Genomic DNA, 16508 nt, shown 5'->3' on the forward strand with positions numbered 1-16508 from the left:
TGCTTAAGGCCTTTATCGTTTAACTCATTCGGTATATTGATGTTTTTCGTTATTGATATGGGGACGTACAGTAATGACATGAACTGGTGAGTAATCTCTTGATTTTGCAATACCACCTAAGGATAGGGGTAGGACGATCAATTGCGCTAACTTCTGTTTATAATGCGGTATTAATTACTAGGGGAAGCTAGGGATAGCAAGCCAGTAATTAATATTAGGCCCTTTTCGCCGAGGGATCGGGTTAAGGGGAGGCTAAGAAAGTCGCATAACAATTGAATCAATCTAATATTCAAGGGTAGTATGTAAGAGAGAGCGGAATAGATGAAATTGTTAGTACCCAACAACACCCATCCATCCATTGTTTTCGTTTGTCAATTGAATCAACTTTTATTTTGCATGTCAACAATAGGCATAGTTTCCTACTTTTATTTGTATCCTACAAAACAATGTAAATGGATTAGAGAATCTATCTAAGACTTTAGATCAGGAAAGAGTTTTGGAAATCTTTTATTCTACTTCCCTTTCTTTAGTCTTAGTTGTAGTTGATGCTTCTTTGGATGGGAAGTCCTTACAGGGATTGCCATCATTCCCTCCCTCTTTAAAAACGATTTGTCTTCAAATCGGAAAGAAATAACGAAGCACAACTTTGGTGTTTGTTTTCCGCCTCGATCAAAAATATATCTACAATAGATAGCAAAAATGAGTATGATGAAGATGTAAGCAAAGGTAAGAATACAAATGAAAAGTCTTGTACTTTTGAAAAAGATTTTCTGAACATTAGTCTTAGAAAAATGGAGAATTCCATATTCCCAAGTTTTTTTATTTTTATCTTGAGTTACTTGCTTACACAAGGGTAACATTAACTCAAGATTTGAATTGCCATGTTTTGAAAGGGATTGCAAAGAATATGGAATGACAATTTTTTTTAAAGAAAAATTAAGAATGGAAGAGTGTAGAATAATTGGAAAAGAAGTAAAGAATGAGAACCCTTCCCTTTTAGGTTCCATGAGTATGATAAGAGTAGGGGTTGCCATCAGTAGCAAGATCTCCTTCTCTTTATGTTCCTCTTCTTTCTTCTTTTCTTCCTCTCTTTTCTTTTCCTCTTATCTTCTCTCTCTTTCTTGTCTCCCTTCTTCCTTTCTCTCTTCTTCTTTCTCTCTTTTCTCTTCTTCTCTTCTTTGTTCTTCTTGTTGTCTCTCAACATCTAGTCTCTTAACTTTCAACTTTAGTGTCTCAATCTTTAACTCCTTCAGTCTAATTTCAAATTCTAGTTCTCTAAGAAGGAAACCATTGTCATTTAAGCTTTCAAGAAATGTTTTTCCATCTTCAATGTAAGCTCTTAGGGATTGTAGGTTTCTCTTAGTGGTTGAAGGCATAAACTCTCTTTTCATGCAAGATTTTAGTTCATTCCAATCATGGATGGGATATTTCCTACCTATCCTAACATGATATTGTCTTTCATCCCACCACTCTCTTGCATGGATTTCAAATCTAGATGTGTAGAGACTAAGGACATGAGATGCATTATTGCTAGAATGAAAATAAGATTCATGTTTACTTTTTCTAGCAATGAATGGATGCAAGTCATCAATGTCCTTTTCCCAAGCTAGGTATGTCAATGCACCAATGTCCTCACCAAAAAATGGAATATTGTGCCTAGCTTGTTTATATAACTTATCCTCAATCCTCTCAAATTCATAAAATGAACAAGTTCTTCTTCTAACTTCATCAAGTTTTCTTTTAATTTCCTTGAAACTAATTGGTTCATGAAGACTAGAAGACCTAGAGGATCTATATGAAGAAGAAGACAATAGAAATCATAACAAGACATGAAAACTTTTTTTTGACTTTTGTGAAAGATTTTTATAAAGATTCTAAAAGTGAAGAAACCGAATAGCTCCTAGGAAGGAGAGGTGAGTCACAGTGGACAAGCTTAGAAACCTTGTCCTTCCTTAGCCAGAGTGTCTCCTGACATTTCTTACCCAAGTTTCAATGTAGAAGTCTTTCAAAACTTTTTGAATGCACTATGAGATGCATCTAGAAACCAAACGAAGGTTTACTATATGAATGTGAACCTAGATATCATGGAGACATAAAACAAAAATATCAACAAGCAAAAATTTAAAGAAAGGATGCCAAATGAATGGAAGAAGAAACACGGTCCTAAGTGAAAGTGCAAGTGACACTTTGAGCCCCTTGACAAACTTTCACACTAAGATATGGAAACTAAGCTATTACAATGTTTGATTGTGTACTTGGAATTTCTAGAAAAACATTTTTCCAAGCCACTTTAATTTTCAAATGGAAAGGAAACAAATTAACACAAAGTTCCGTGATACCAAGTCACAAATACAATGAAAAGTGTGTGCAAATGAGAAAGCCAAGTGTGGCTGCTGTTTTAAGATGCTGGAATACCAAATTTTGATATATTTTTGCTGTTGAAACAGGTTGCTGGACAGTTGTGTTTTAGGTATTCTCAAAGTCCCAACTTGTGCTTACTTTAACAATGCTTCCACTCCTTAGTATGCTACCCCTTTGGAGAAACCATCTGGGAGTTAGAAACTGCAGCACCACCTCACCACAAGTCACACAAAACCACAAACCGTGAGCATCAAAAACTCTTACCGCAACAGATTTTTAATGCAAATTAATGGGACAGCAGATTGGAAATGCCAAGAAAAGTGATTTCTAATGAACCTTGGGCTGGAAAAAGAGATGGCACTCAAAAGGAACCTAAGATAAGGTCTAGAACAGATTAGAAAATCAAGAAAAGACCCAAAACAGTGAGTAAACCGTGTGCAGTGAAACTGTTTGATGAAATTTCCTAACTGTTTGATAAAATTCCCCAATGAGCTATTGATTTAGTGTTTTATGGCTTTTGACTTTCAAAACTGGATTGCAGGGGGTATATTCGCTTTTTATGTTTAATGTATACTTGGAGAATCATTCAAAAGTGTTTGAAACCAGAATCCCCTAGCTTTTGCCAATCCAAATTGGAAATCTATGTTTGAAACTATGAAAACAGCAAAGAAAAGGTTGGCTGCAACAGCAAAATGTAACTGGAAAATGGTGGTTGCAGGCCAAAATTGATTGTTCGTGTTTGACCAGTTCAAATGACCCTTCCAGCAACTTTATATGACCAATTGGAAGATGTTTGAACACTGAAACAACAATAAAACAATCTGCAACCAAAAATCAATAGTCCACTTCCAAAATTAAGCAAATTTGATGGTTTAGGAAGTGAATTTGAATACCAGCTCAATTTTGACCATATGAACAGTGCATATAGGTTTGGAATGACAAAATAAACTTGTTCAAGCATGCATAATGCATAGAAACAAGCTGATGCAGTACAAGACAGCTACAGTTGTGATTTATGCACAATAAAGACACTAAACCTGCACCAAAATGAGAAAAGTGGCAATAAAATTGGAACTACAGTGGCTAAAATGAATTTCAGTGATTCAAATGGTCATATGAGACTTCAAACAAGTTTATATCATCAAATGGAATATGTTCAAACACTTAAACAGCAAAGGTAAAGGCCATATCAGAATTTCAATGTTTCACTTCTAAATTCAACAAAATTGGATGGCTCAAATTGTGAATTTGCACAATAGTTGTAAAATAACCAATTGAATAGTAATAACTAGTTTGAATTGGTCAATTAAACTTGCACAAAGTGTCAAACAGCACAGAAACACATGGAATCACAAAGTCACTGCCATAGTTGCTAAAATATGCAGTAAATTTTGATAAAACTGCACCAGAATTTGACAGCAGAGAAATTGGAACTAGATAGCTCAATTAAAGACTCAAAGAAGTCCTAAATCACTAGATCTAGCCTCAGAAATTGAGCTAGGGAAATTAAATGTCCTATGACACAATCAAAGAAATTAGCACGATGCAAAATTTGGATGAAAACACTGTTACAGTTTAGGAAACTAGAATTTAATCAACTCAATCATTCATTTTGCAAATCGGTGATTGAAATGAGTTTTTATACTTCTAGCAATGCTTTTCAACATCAAAGAAACTTGCACAAAGGTTAAGATGCAAAAATTCTGGTTTGAAATAGATTGCACAGATTAAACCAGAAATAACTCATTATGCAGATTTTTCAAAGTGAATCTCTCGGTCAATGCTCTAAGCTTCTTTGATCAAAGCTAGGCAATGCCTCATTTCTTTGTGTGATCAAAATACAGCTAGAAATGCACTGAAAAGCTGAACAGAATCAAAACGTGACAGAAGTAAAACGGCAAAGATAATTGCACAATACCGTGACAGAAATGGAATCTAAAATTGGATGATAAATTGGACTCAAACAAGTGATGTGCACTGATTAAAATGTGAATGACAAACTAAGGAACATTGAACGACCACAATTATACACTCAAGCACAGAATCAGAAAAAAAATGAATGAAACAGTATAGTGAAGAATAGAACAACACGACAGAGAAAAAATATTGGAATAAGGAGCACTTATCTCTTGAAGCGTGGGTGAGATCGGCTTGCTCTTGATACCAATTGATAGAAGCTTCCTCCACGTCTGTCATGGAAGAAACTCCTCGGTCCAGTGTGGCAGTGGAATTGGAAAACGTTTGCAGTGGATGAATCACACGGGAGGTGTTTGGTGAAAGGTTTGGTGGTGTTTGGAAGATTATGCAGTGAGGAAACTAGCTCAGATGGCTTTCCTAGAGGGAAAGGAGCTAGAGGATGCAAAGCTAAAGCTAGCAAAGTTTGAACTTGAAGAAGAACGGCTGAAATTCAGCAGCATCTCATTACTATCATTCAAGTTAATATTTACACATGAGGAAGCTCTCTTTTATAGAATAAGAGAGGCTATGAATCTTGCAAGGGAAGCTACTAAGATTTACAAAGCATGTGCAGCAGAAGCTTTGATCCACGTGTGTTTCAATTTCCATGAGAAACTCATTTATCACGTGGAAAGCATGGAGAATGTGCTGCAACAAGGGGAAGCCACGACTGGCTGTTTTGCACATGGAAAATGTGGAAAACGTGGCAGGTGGATTGTAGAAAACATGCTTCAAATCAGTTACATGGTTGGCTGCACAATGCACTCCTACTTGCTTCCTTTGTGCTTCCTTGATTGGCAACCTTCCTAGGATGTGTAGGCATAGTTTCCTACTTTTATTTGTATCCTACAAAACAATGTAAATGGATTAGAGAATCTATCTAAGACTTTAGATAAGGAAAGAGTTTTAGAAATCTTTCATTCTACTTCCCTTTCTTTAGTCTTAGTTGTAGTTGATGCTTCTTTGGATGGGAAGTCCTTACAGGGGTTGCCATCAGAATCACAAGACAAGAAATCAGAAATGGGATAAGGAGTTTTAAGGTTATTCTTCACAGATAAGGATTGATTCACCTGGTGAACATAGTCACTTAGATATCCTGGGGGTTTTCTGACCCTGTTATTTGCCTCACTATCATTGTTGTTTTCTTCTGTGGTGTCATGTTGTATCTCTTGTTCTTCAATCCTTGCATCATTGTTGCAGACAGGATTGCCTAGAGGGTCACCAAGGAAGGCAGTTTTCTCTGCTTCTTCATTATCAATTTGTGTATTGTGTTCTTGATCTTTCCAAGGAAAAATGTCCTCATAGAAGACAACATACCTACTGATGAACAACTCCCTAGTGTTGATGTCTAGGACAACATACCCCTTGACACCATTTTTATAACCAAGGAAAATTCCTTTCTTAGCTCTTGGATCAGGTTTGTTCCTTCCACCCTCAAGTGTGGAAGCAAAACAAAGGCATCCAAAAGCCTTTAAATTCAAATAAGTGGGGGGTACAATGTATATTCATTGTTAAGAATAGGAGTGGGAAGTCTGTTTATAAGATATACAACATGGCTAACAGCATAGGACCAATAGGCATTCGGTATATTTGATTGAAACATAAGGCTACGAGTGACATTAAGAATATCTTGATGCTTACGCTCTACCACAGAGTTTTGTTCAGGTGTTTCTACACAACTAGTTTGATGGTTAATACCATACAAATCATACAAGTTAACACAGTTGAACTCGGGTCCATTATCAGACCTAACAGTTTTAATATCCTTAACAAATTGAGTTTTAACTTTAACAATAAAATTCTGCAATAGACCTCTAGTTTGTCCCTTGTTATTCATCAAAAATATCCAGGTATGCCTGCTATAATCATCAATAACTGTAAGAAAATATTTGTGACCATGTATAGAAGAAATAGAGAAAGGACCCTATATATCACAGTGAATAAGCTCAAAGCACTCAGTAGATAAGGACTTACTTGTAGGAAAAGGCAATTTATTTTGTTTAGAGTAATGGCAAACATCACAAATGGTATTAGCATTCATTTGTACATAAGGAAAACGTTCACAAATATGTTTTACAATCTTATGTCCAGGATGGCCTAGTCTATAGTGCCATATGTTTACATTGACCTGTTTAAAAAAAAGGGCAGATTTTGAAACAAAATTCTGATCATGACTGGGAAGAATTTGTAAGTAATATAGGCCTTTGTGAAGATTAGTTGACCCAATCATCCTCAATGTAGAGTTCTCCCTTATCTGGTAAATCTCAGAGGAAAAAATTAGATTGCAGTTCAAGTCTCTTATAAGACTTTGAACAGAGATTAAATTGAAAGAGAAAGCAGGTATATATAGCACATTGAAAATCACAAAATCTTTAGAAAACTGAATTATTCCTGCATGTTCTGCAGTAACAACAGAGTTATTTGGCAATTTAACTATAATTGGTTTAACTTTATAAAAGGTAACAAAGTTTTCTTTTTCATGGGTCACATGATCAGTGGCCCCTGTGTCAATGATCCAAGAAAAAATACCTGGTTCATTTTCTTTGTCATTTCTCTGCATTTGGTTGATTTTGTGCGTAGGCTCATCAGCTTTTTCAATTATTTTGAGAAGTTTCTCAACCTGTTCTGGTGTGAATTTGCTTAGAGCTGTGTTGGTGCTTCCCTGATGGATGATTTCTTGTCCAGAATTTTTCTGGAAGAAATTAGTAGAATTCCAGCCACCCTTTTTTTCTTGATTTCCATCATTCTTTTTGTACCAAGGGGCAAAACCATGTTTAGAATAGCATTCATCCACTATATGATTCATTTTGTTGCAGTAGGAGTACTGTTTTCCATAATTAGGGTTCCTTCCTCTGCCTCTTCCCTGATTGTGTGATCCAGCACCTCTTCCCTAACTTTTCCAAGTTTGTTCAACTTTCCAATTGTTATTCCTGTCAACAACATTGGCCAAAATTCTGGTGGTTTCACTAAACTTGTTCTGGATGGTGGTTCCAGTATTAGATTTTTCTTGTCTCTCTTGTTGCATAATGAGAGAGAAGACACGATTCACATTTGGTAGTGGTTCCATCAACAAGTTCTGGGTTCGGACAGTGTTATAGGTCTCATTTAACCCCTTTAAAAAGCATATAACATGCTCTATTTCTCTGTATTTCAAAGAAGTCTTTAAGAGTTGGCAGCTGCACCGGATCGTGTAGGTGCAGTTTGGTATTGGTCTAAGTGATTCCAATTCTTCCCATAGTATGTTTAAATCAGTAAAGAATTGACTGACACTTCTGTCCCCTTGCTTGATTGAATGAATGTCTTGAAGAAAATCAGATATCTTGAAATAGTCACATTTAGAAAATCTTTCTTTCAATTCATCCCATAATTCTTTTGCTTCTTTAACATATATAACACTTTCATCAATTTGTGGATAAAGTGTTTTTGTAATCTACGAAAGAACTATCATGTTGCACCTTTCCCATGCATCAACTAGAGGGTCATCGTTTTTCTGTGGTTTCTTGATATACCCATCAATAAACTTGATCTTATTTTTGGAGAGAAGTGCTCTTCTCATGCTATAGCTCCAAGAGGAAGAATTGGTCTAAATAAGGACTTGGGAGATGAGGGTTAGGCCTGGATTCTCCCCATGGTGTAGGTAGAAAGGACTGGCTGGGTTGGTGGACTGATCTTTGTCACCCATGGTAGCAGAAAACTAGAAAGAGTTCAAGAAAACTGGGCAGTGGGTATGATTCCTGCTCTTGATACCATAAAGAGAAATGGGCCAAACCAAAGAAATCAGGCCCAACACCGTATAAACCAAAATACAATGCCCCAACGGACACAACCCAAAGCACCTTTTCGCTGGAAGCTTCCTTCGTCAGATGGTAGATGGGTGACGTGACAATTAGATGAGAACGAGAGAGGAGAAAAGCTCGGGGTCTTCCATGGGAGTTATGCAGCAGAGGGAGGCGCGTTCTTCACTGAGCAGAGAAGCAAATGGAGGGTGGAAGAGAAGAAGAAGAAAACGGAAAACAGAGGTAAACACTAAAAGAACTCGTCTTGCTTTTGAGAAAATAATTTCGTATTGCTCTATGCTGAATGTGTTACATTGTTTGAAGAAAAGAAAAGAAAAGGAACTCTATTTATAGAGTTCGAGACAGTAAAAAAAGGAAACACTAAGAAAAACCAACTACTAACAGAAAAGGGGTGTTATTACAGTATTTAGACAGTAATCCGCTGAACAATAACTTTCAATACTTTTAAATGATAATTAAGAAAAAAAAATAGTTGTTTTGTTTGAGAAAATATATTATTTTTTTATTTTAATTATAAAAACAGTACATCATTTCACATTGTTTTCCTTTGTTTATGTTTTACAATTATTTTACTTTTTTTCTACAAATGTTTAAATAATAGAAAATAAATTAAAGCAGAGTATCATTTGTTATTATTAAAAGTAAAATTAAACATAAACCATATTTTTTTTTTCAATCCAAATCATACAAGCAATGTTTTCTTGCAAATTCTCTTTGATGACTAAACAAACGAAGATAGAAAAAAAAATCAACACAATTTAAAATGTTTATAATTTAAATTTGCAGTGCATGTAGTAATATTTTTACCTTTCCGATGTGGAACCTAATATAATGAAATTGTATTATTTATGAACCCAGTTTATGTTAATGTTGTTCAATGTTGTTTCGTAGTAAGAGGCAAGCAGTAATACCCTATTCACTTTATTTAATTGTTTGACTTACTGGGCTTGTCCATTTCTATTATTAAACATCCTATTTATCTTATTTAATTTAAATTATTTTTCATGTTGTACATGATAAATTAACCTGATAATTAGTATTATAGTTAATAGTAAAATAGTTTATTTTACATCTTTATACATTTTTCTCACGTACATATATCAAATCGGACATAATAAAATAAAATCATGATAAGTAAATAAAATCATGATAAGTTCATATTAAGTATGTATAGTACTTATGATCTCACCTAAAAAATTTCGTCATGATATGTATCACTTCAAATAACAATCAATAAAATATTAATACAAATAAGTTTGATTTTTTTAAAAAATAAATTTAAGAGAATTACGCCAAGATATAAATTTTAAAAATTAATCTTTTATAAATAATTTTAATTTTATTGATCGAAAATAAAAAGAATAGAAATATATAAAGTCAAATTTTAAACAATTCTTTTATATTAAGTTAAATATCCACTAGTGCAAAAACGTTGTTTAACGTCGGTTAATTTGGGCTTTTAACGTCACTTTAACATCCAACGTCTAAACGGGTGACGTCTAAGGGACGTCGGAATTCCTCAGAACCGACGTCCATATAAACGTCGGTTAAAGATATCCACCGACGTCTCTATAGACGTCTGCTTAAACTCACACTGACGTCTAATTACTCTGTATAGACGTCCACCTATGATTAAACCGACATCAACATGAATATATAAAGAGGTTTAAAATGACACTAACCGACGTCTATGTTGTTATAGACGTCGGACGTGGCTTTAACCGACGTCTAACAACAATTTTTTGTTTTAGTGCAGTTTTGATCCAAGCTTTCGGTAGCATTGTGTAACATTCTCCTCTTGCTAGTTTACTCACAAAAAAAGCTTGCATCTTTTGAATCTTCTAGTCCTTTCAACCCAAAATCGAATCTGGGTCCATGGCTACTTCCCATTAATCAACCGCAACAGAAAAAATTACGGTGTCGAGAAGTAGACAAGGACCCAGGTTCCATTTTGGGTCGGAAGAACTAGAGAACTCAAAAGATCGCCACTCTTCTTGTGAGAAAACCAGCAAAGGGAGAACGGTCATGCGAAAGTATATATGACCGAACGGTCATGCGAAAGAACAACTTACCCTAACCATATTTGACCGAACGGTCATGAGAAGGAATAACCTTCTCTGACCCAGAGTATCTAACCGAACGGTCATGAGAAGGAATCACCTTCCCTGACCCAGAATCTACCAAACTGGACGGTTTGAGAAAGAAACCTCATTCTCTGACTAAGACCCACCAGACCGAACGGTTTAAGAAGGAAACCTCCTTCTCTAACCAAAACTCACCAGGCCGAACGGTTGAGAAGGAAACTTCCTTCTCTAACGAAGATTCACTAGACCGAACGATTTGAGAAGGAAACCTCCTTCTCTAACCAAGACTCAGACCGGACGGTCAAGAGAAAGAAATACCTTCTCTGACCGAAAGCACACCTGCCAGACCGAATGGTCAAGAGAAGAAAGGACCTTCTCACTCTGACCTGCAGTGCTAAACCGAACGGTCAAGAGAAGGGAGAACCTTCTCTGACTAGGGTTCCATGACCGGACGGTTTGAGAAGGAGTAGGCATGGCGATTGACGCTGGGCGGTTCTGAGGCTTTTGCCAAACCGCCGGGCGGCACACTTAAACCACCGGGCGGTGGTCCGTTAGGCCTGGGCCTGTTTTCTGACGCGCTCCTCACCTATAAATACCCCTATTGCGAGTTCAAAGTTATTCTTTTGATAGGGGAGAACGGCCAGACCTAATTTTGCTCTCTGGAGAGGATCTCTTGGATGCTTAGGCTCCTTTTCATCTTTTCTAGGGTTTGCTTTTCCATTCTTCTTCCATTTTCCATCTAGTTTCACCATGTCTATTGTGAACTAAACCCTATTGTTGTTGGGGGAAACAATATAATCTTTTGATACTCTCTTTTATTGAAACTCTTGATTATTTATATGGTCTCCATAAGTTTTGATTGATAATTGTTGGGTTATCATCTGTGCTTAAGGCCTTTATCGTTTAACTCATTTGGTAACTGATGTTTGTCTTTATTGATATGGGGACGTACAGTAATGACATGAACTGGTGAGTAATTTCTTTATTTTGCAATACCACCTAGGGATAGGGGTAGGACGATCAATTACGCTAACTTCTGTTTATAATGCGGTATTAATTACTAGGGGAGGCTAGGGATAGCAAGCCAGTAGTTAATATTAGGCAATTTTGGCCGAGGGATCGGGTTAAGGGTAGGCTAAGAAAGTCGTATAACAATTAATTAATCAAACTAATATTCAAGAGGAGTAGATTAGAGAGGGCGGATTAGATGAAATTGTAAACCCCCAACAACATCCATTCATCCATTGTTTTCTTTTGTCAATTGAATCAACTTTATTTTGCATGTTAATATTTTTGTTCTCAAATCCAATTTAATAATTTTTATTTTCAAGTCTTATTATTTTAATTCACGTGAACGAGAAAGCCTTTCGAGTCTCTTGGGAAAACGATACTTGGTCTTACCATTTATATTACTTGTACGATTTGGTACACTTACCAAGAAAAACCCCCAAATACGAGCAAGAACTAAACTTTTTGAAAAACCAAATCGTACAAGTAATATAAATGGAAAGACCAAGTATCGTTTTTCCCAAGAGACTCGTATGGCTTTCTCGTTCGCGTGAATTAAAATAATCAGATTTGAAAAATAAAAATTAATAAATTGGTTTTGAGACAAAATATATTAACATGCAAAGATAAAGTTGATTCAATTGACAAACGAAAACAATGGAGGAATGGATGTTGTTGAGTACTAACAATTTCATCTATTGCGCTCTCTCTTACATACTACCCTTCAATATTAGATTGATTCAATTGTTATGCGACTTTCTTCGCCTCCCCTTAACCCGATCCCTCGGCGAAAAGGGCCTAATATTAACTACTGGCTTGCTATCCCTAGCCTCCCCTAGTAATTAATACCACATTATAAACAGAAGTTAGCGCAATTGATCGTCCTACCCCTATCCCTAGGTGGTATTGCATAATCACGAGATTACTCACTAGTTCATGTCATTACTATACGTCCCCATATCAATAACGACAAACATCAATATACCGAATGAGTTAAACGATAAAGGCCTTAGGCACAGATGATAACCCAACAATAATCAATCAAACATATGGATACCATATAAATATTCAATAGTTTCAATAAGAGAAAGCATCAAAAGATTACATTGTTTTCCCTAACAACAATAGGGTTTAGTTCACCATAGACATGGTGAAACTAGATGAAAAATGGAAGAAGAATGGAAGAGCAAACCCTAGAAAAGATGAAAAGGAGCCTAAGCATCCAAGAGATGCTCTCCAGAGAGCAAAATTAGGTCTGGCCGTTCTCCCCTGTCAAAAGAATGATTCTGAACTCGCAATAGGGGTATTTATGACCAAGAAAAGTACAAAATTCAAGCCCAGGCCCATCAGACAACCGCCCGGCGGTTTCTCTCAAGCCGCAGAACCGCCCGGCGCCAAAAACAGCCGCCCAGCGCTCTGGTCAACCGCCCGGCACCACGGTCAACCGCCCGGCGGTTTGGTTGACTTTTGTTGGTTGACTGGTTGACTTTCCTGGTTGACTAGTTGACTTTTCTGCATTCTGGTTGACTTTTTTGCACTGCAACTGTTCGATCTTCAACCTTTCTTTCCTTTCATTCTAAAAACCTTTATCATTGTCGCCGGGCGGTGCGTCGACTCTTCAAATCTTCATTTTTCTGCTCTTTTCTTGAGTCAACGACCTGTATCTTTAACTCCATTCTTTACTTTTCTCAAATTAGCTACAAAACAATGCAAAACAAGCATAAAATCGCTAAAAACAGCTTTTGACTCTCTTCAGACTCATTTATTGAGTTTTGCTTGACTCTAAGCTCATTCCAAGTAGTAAAGGGTGTAATTTGGTCCAAATTGACATATGAAAATAACTGTTTTTCAACCTTCATCAGCTAACCCAACAATTATCAATCAAAACATATGGAGACCATATAAATAATCAAGAGTTTCAATAAAAGAGAGTATCAAAAGATTACATTGTTTCCCCCAACAACAATAGGGTTTAGTTCACCATAGACATGGTGGAACTAGATGAAAAATGGAAGAAGAATGGAAGAGCAAACCCTAGAAAAGATGAAAAGGAACCTAAGCATCCAAGAGATCCTCTCCAGAGATCAAAATTAGGTCTGGTCGTTCTCCCCTGTCAACAGAATGACTCTAAACTCGCAGTAGGGGTATTTATAGGTGAGGAGCGCGTCAAAAAACCAGCCCAAGCCCAGCGAGCCCCCGCTCAACAGTTTAAGTGTGTCGCCCGGCGGTTTGCCATAATCCTACAAACCGCCCGGCGGCAATCGCCACCGCTCGGTGGTTTCCCTCAGCACCGCCCAGCGTCAACGGTCATGCCTACTCCTCGTCCTGGACCGCCCGACAAGTTAAGTGTGCCGCCGGGCGGTGCGTCGACTCTTCAAATCTTCATTTTTCTGCTCTTTTTTTGAGTCAAAGACCTGTATCTTTAACTCCATTTTTCACTTTCTCAAAATTAGCTACAAAGCAATGCAAAACAAGCATAAAATCACTAAAAACGGCTTTTGACTCTCTACAGACTCATTTATTGAGTTTTGCTTGATTCTAGGCTCATTCCAAGTAGTAAAGGGTGTAATTTGGTCCAAATTGACATATGAAAATAACTGTTTTTCAACCTTCATCATTTTTCCTCAGAGAATTACATGATTTGATGATGCACTATCCTTTAATGATGTTTCTGTGAATTTTGTTGAATGAAATTGATTTATGCAGGAATGTCTACTTCAAAAAGAGTTAAGACAATGGGCAATAAGAGGAAGGAACCAGAAAGACCTAGAAGATTCTATTCTTCAAGGTTCCTTTCAAGGAAGCATGAGGAACACTTTGCTATAGTCTAGAAAAGGCGACTATTGATGGAGAGAAAAGCCATGTACTTTCCTGACTTGGCTCTAGAGTTTGGTCTGGAGATTGAGAGGCGAGGTTGGGAGAGACTGACGACCTATCCAGCTCCAGCTAGTATTGAGTTGGTGAAGGAGTTTTATGCAAATGCCTTGCCGAGAGGAGGAGTGTCCGCAGGAAGTTACATGAGCTATGTACGTGGACACTTGATCAGTTATGATCCTGATACAATCAACGCTTTTCTGGGGATTGAGTGGCCAGGAGAGCAGTGCATGCATGCTGCCATACTAGGGGAGGCCCGAGATTGTGAGGAGATTGAGCGGGTTGTGTGCATCCCTGTGAGGCATTTTCAGAGAAACCCGAACGGAGCACCGGTGAAGATCCTTAGGGCAGACTTAACTCCCCTAGCTAAATACTGGATGGCATTTACACATGCCAACATCCAGCCTTGCTCTCATGTTTCCGATATCACTTTGCATCGGATCTTGGTCATCTATTGTATGTTGAGGCAGATGAACGTAAATGTGGGGAAGATTATTACCAGTGAGATTATGAGTTGCGCCAACACCGTGAGTAGCAGGATGCCACTGGGACATCCGTCCCTGATTACCTATTTGTGCCAGCAGGCGGGAGTGGATACTTCAGTTCCACCGTTCGAGAGGCCGAGGAGTGCTATTAATGCCTCCTATTTTCGTCAGTATTGTAGAGGGGATGAGCCAGCTGGAGCAGTCCCTAGGAGACGTCCTAGGAGGGCAGCAGCATAGCAGGAGGATGAGCCTACAGATGCACCAGTAGAGCAGCCTGAGCCATTCCAGATGAGAGACATGTACATGTCTCTGATGGAGGCGAGGATGGAGTCCATCTACAGAGGGCAGGAGGCACTGCCGAGATGATCATGGGACTATATGACCAGCCACCAGTGCACAAGTGGACTATGGATGAGTTCCGTAGTGTGATGGCTTGGCCTCGAGGACAGGCACATGGTAGTGGGTCCGGAGCTGCTGGAACTTCAGGAGGACAGGGTGATGACCAGGATGATGATGAAGATTTTAAGGATGCCCAGGAGGGTGAGGATGATGATAGCTTAGATGAGGATCTTCGTTGATGGCATCTACTGATGGATGCCAAGTACTGACAGGGATTTTTCTTTTTCTTTGTACTTTGAATTAGTAGTATAGGTTAAATTTATGTTGGAGTCTATGCTTGGCCTGTACACTTACTCAGATAATGGTTCCAATTTATTGCATGATGAGTTGTTTATGATTGATGATTGATATTGGATGATGATTGAGAATGTGTGAATGTTAATATCCAGGTTGATGGTTCACTAGCTATGTGAACAAATGAGTAAGTGATTCATGATTGTGATTTTGATGCTAAACAGGATTCATGTGTGAAGTAAGAAAGCCTGATTATGTGAGGTATTGAGCTTCAGAGTATTATTATTGTGTGCAGTGTTTACAGAGAATCATGAATGGTATTGACTTAATCTTGATAATTGATTAAATTGCATATGTATGTCATATGATAAAGGCCATATTTGGAAAGTCCTTAGTTAGCCAAATTTTCACCCAAAGAATTTTAAATGATATACCCTTTTTGAACCTTGACCTTAAATAGTATGAAAACCCTTGATTGAATTGATTTACCTTGAGTTAGGGTTGAGAATAATTATATGTATTGAAAAGGTTCAAGTTTGGGGTTGAATGAGGAAAGTGAAAGGCAAAAGATAAGAAAAAGGAAAGCATTGAGTTCAAAAGAATGAAAAAGAAAAATGCATGTGAAAGAAAAGAAAAGAAGAAAAGAGTTATACATGTTAAAAAAAGAACTCAATGTAAAAAGGGAAAAGTTGGGAATGAGTGAGATTGGTTAAAAAGAGAGTGTGCTTGAACTTTGAATAATGATTTAAACTCTCTTAACTCAAGGATTTTGTATTCTAGAAAAACCAATTTTCTTGTTAGCCCAGCCACAATACAAGCCTTGAAAAAAGACCTTGTGATGACATATGCATGTGAAAGATATTGATTGTTTTAGATGAATGACAATATTGTTTTATGTGACATGTGAACAGTAGAGAGTAGAGTGACCTCCCTAAACACTTGAGTGATTGAGTGAAACACTTGCTTGGTGAGAATTGTTAAATCCATGTTTACATCTATGTTTAGTTGATTGATCATTCATGAACAAAACATCTATTGGAATAAGATTGATTATGTGAACTAATTTGGATTGAAATCATGCATGCATCTTTGTAGGATTCCACTGAAATCTGAATTGAATAATAACTTGTCATGAGAAAAAGGAGTTTTGAAAGTGTGAATTATTTGATGAAAAAGTGGAAAGCCAAGTTTTGTCTTGTTTTCTTGAGGACAAGAAAAGTTCTAAGTTTGGGGTTGTGATAACGGTCTAAAAACCGTTATTTTCATGCTTAAATTTGAAAGTAAAATGTACCCTTTATGGCTTAGAATGA

The sequence above is a fragment of the Vigna radiata genome, unplaced genomic scaffold (genome assembly GCF_000741045.1).
Source record: "Vigna radiata var. radiata cultivar VC1973A unplaced genomic scaffold, Vradiata_ver6 scaffold_412, whole genome shotgun sequence".
Lineage (NCBI taxonomy): Eukaryota > Viridiplantae > Streptophyta > Magnoliopsida > Fabales > Fabaceae > Vigna > Vigna radiata.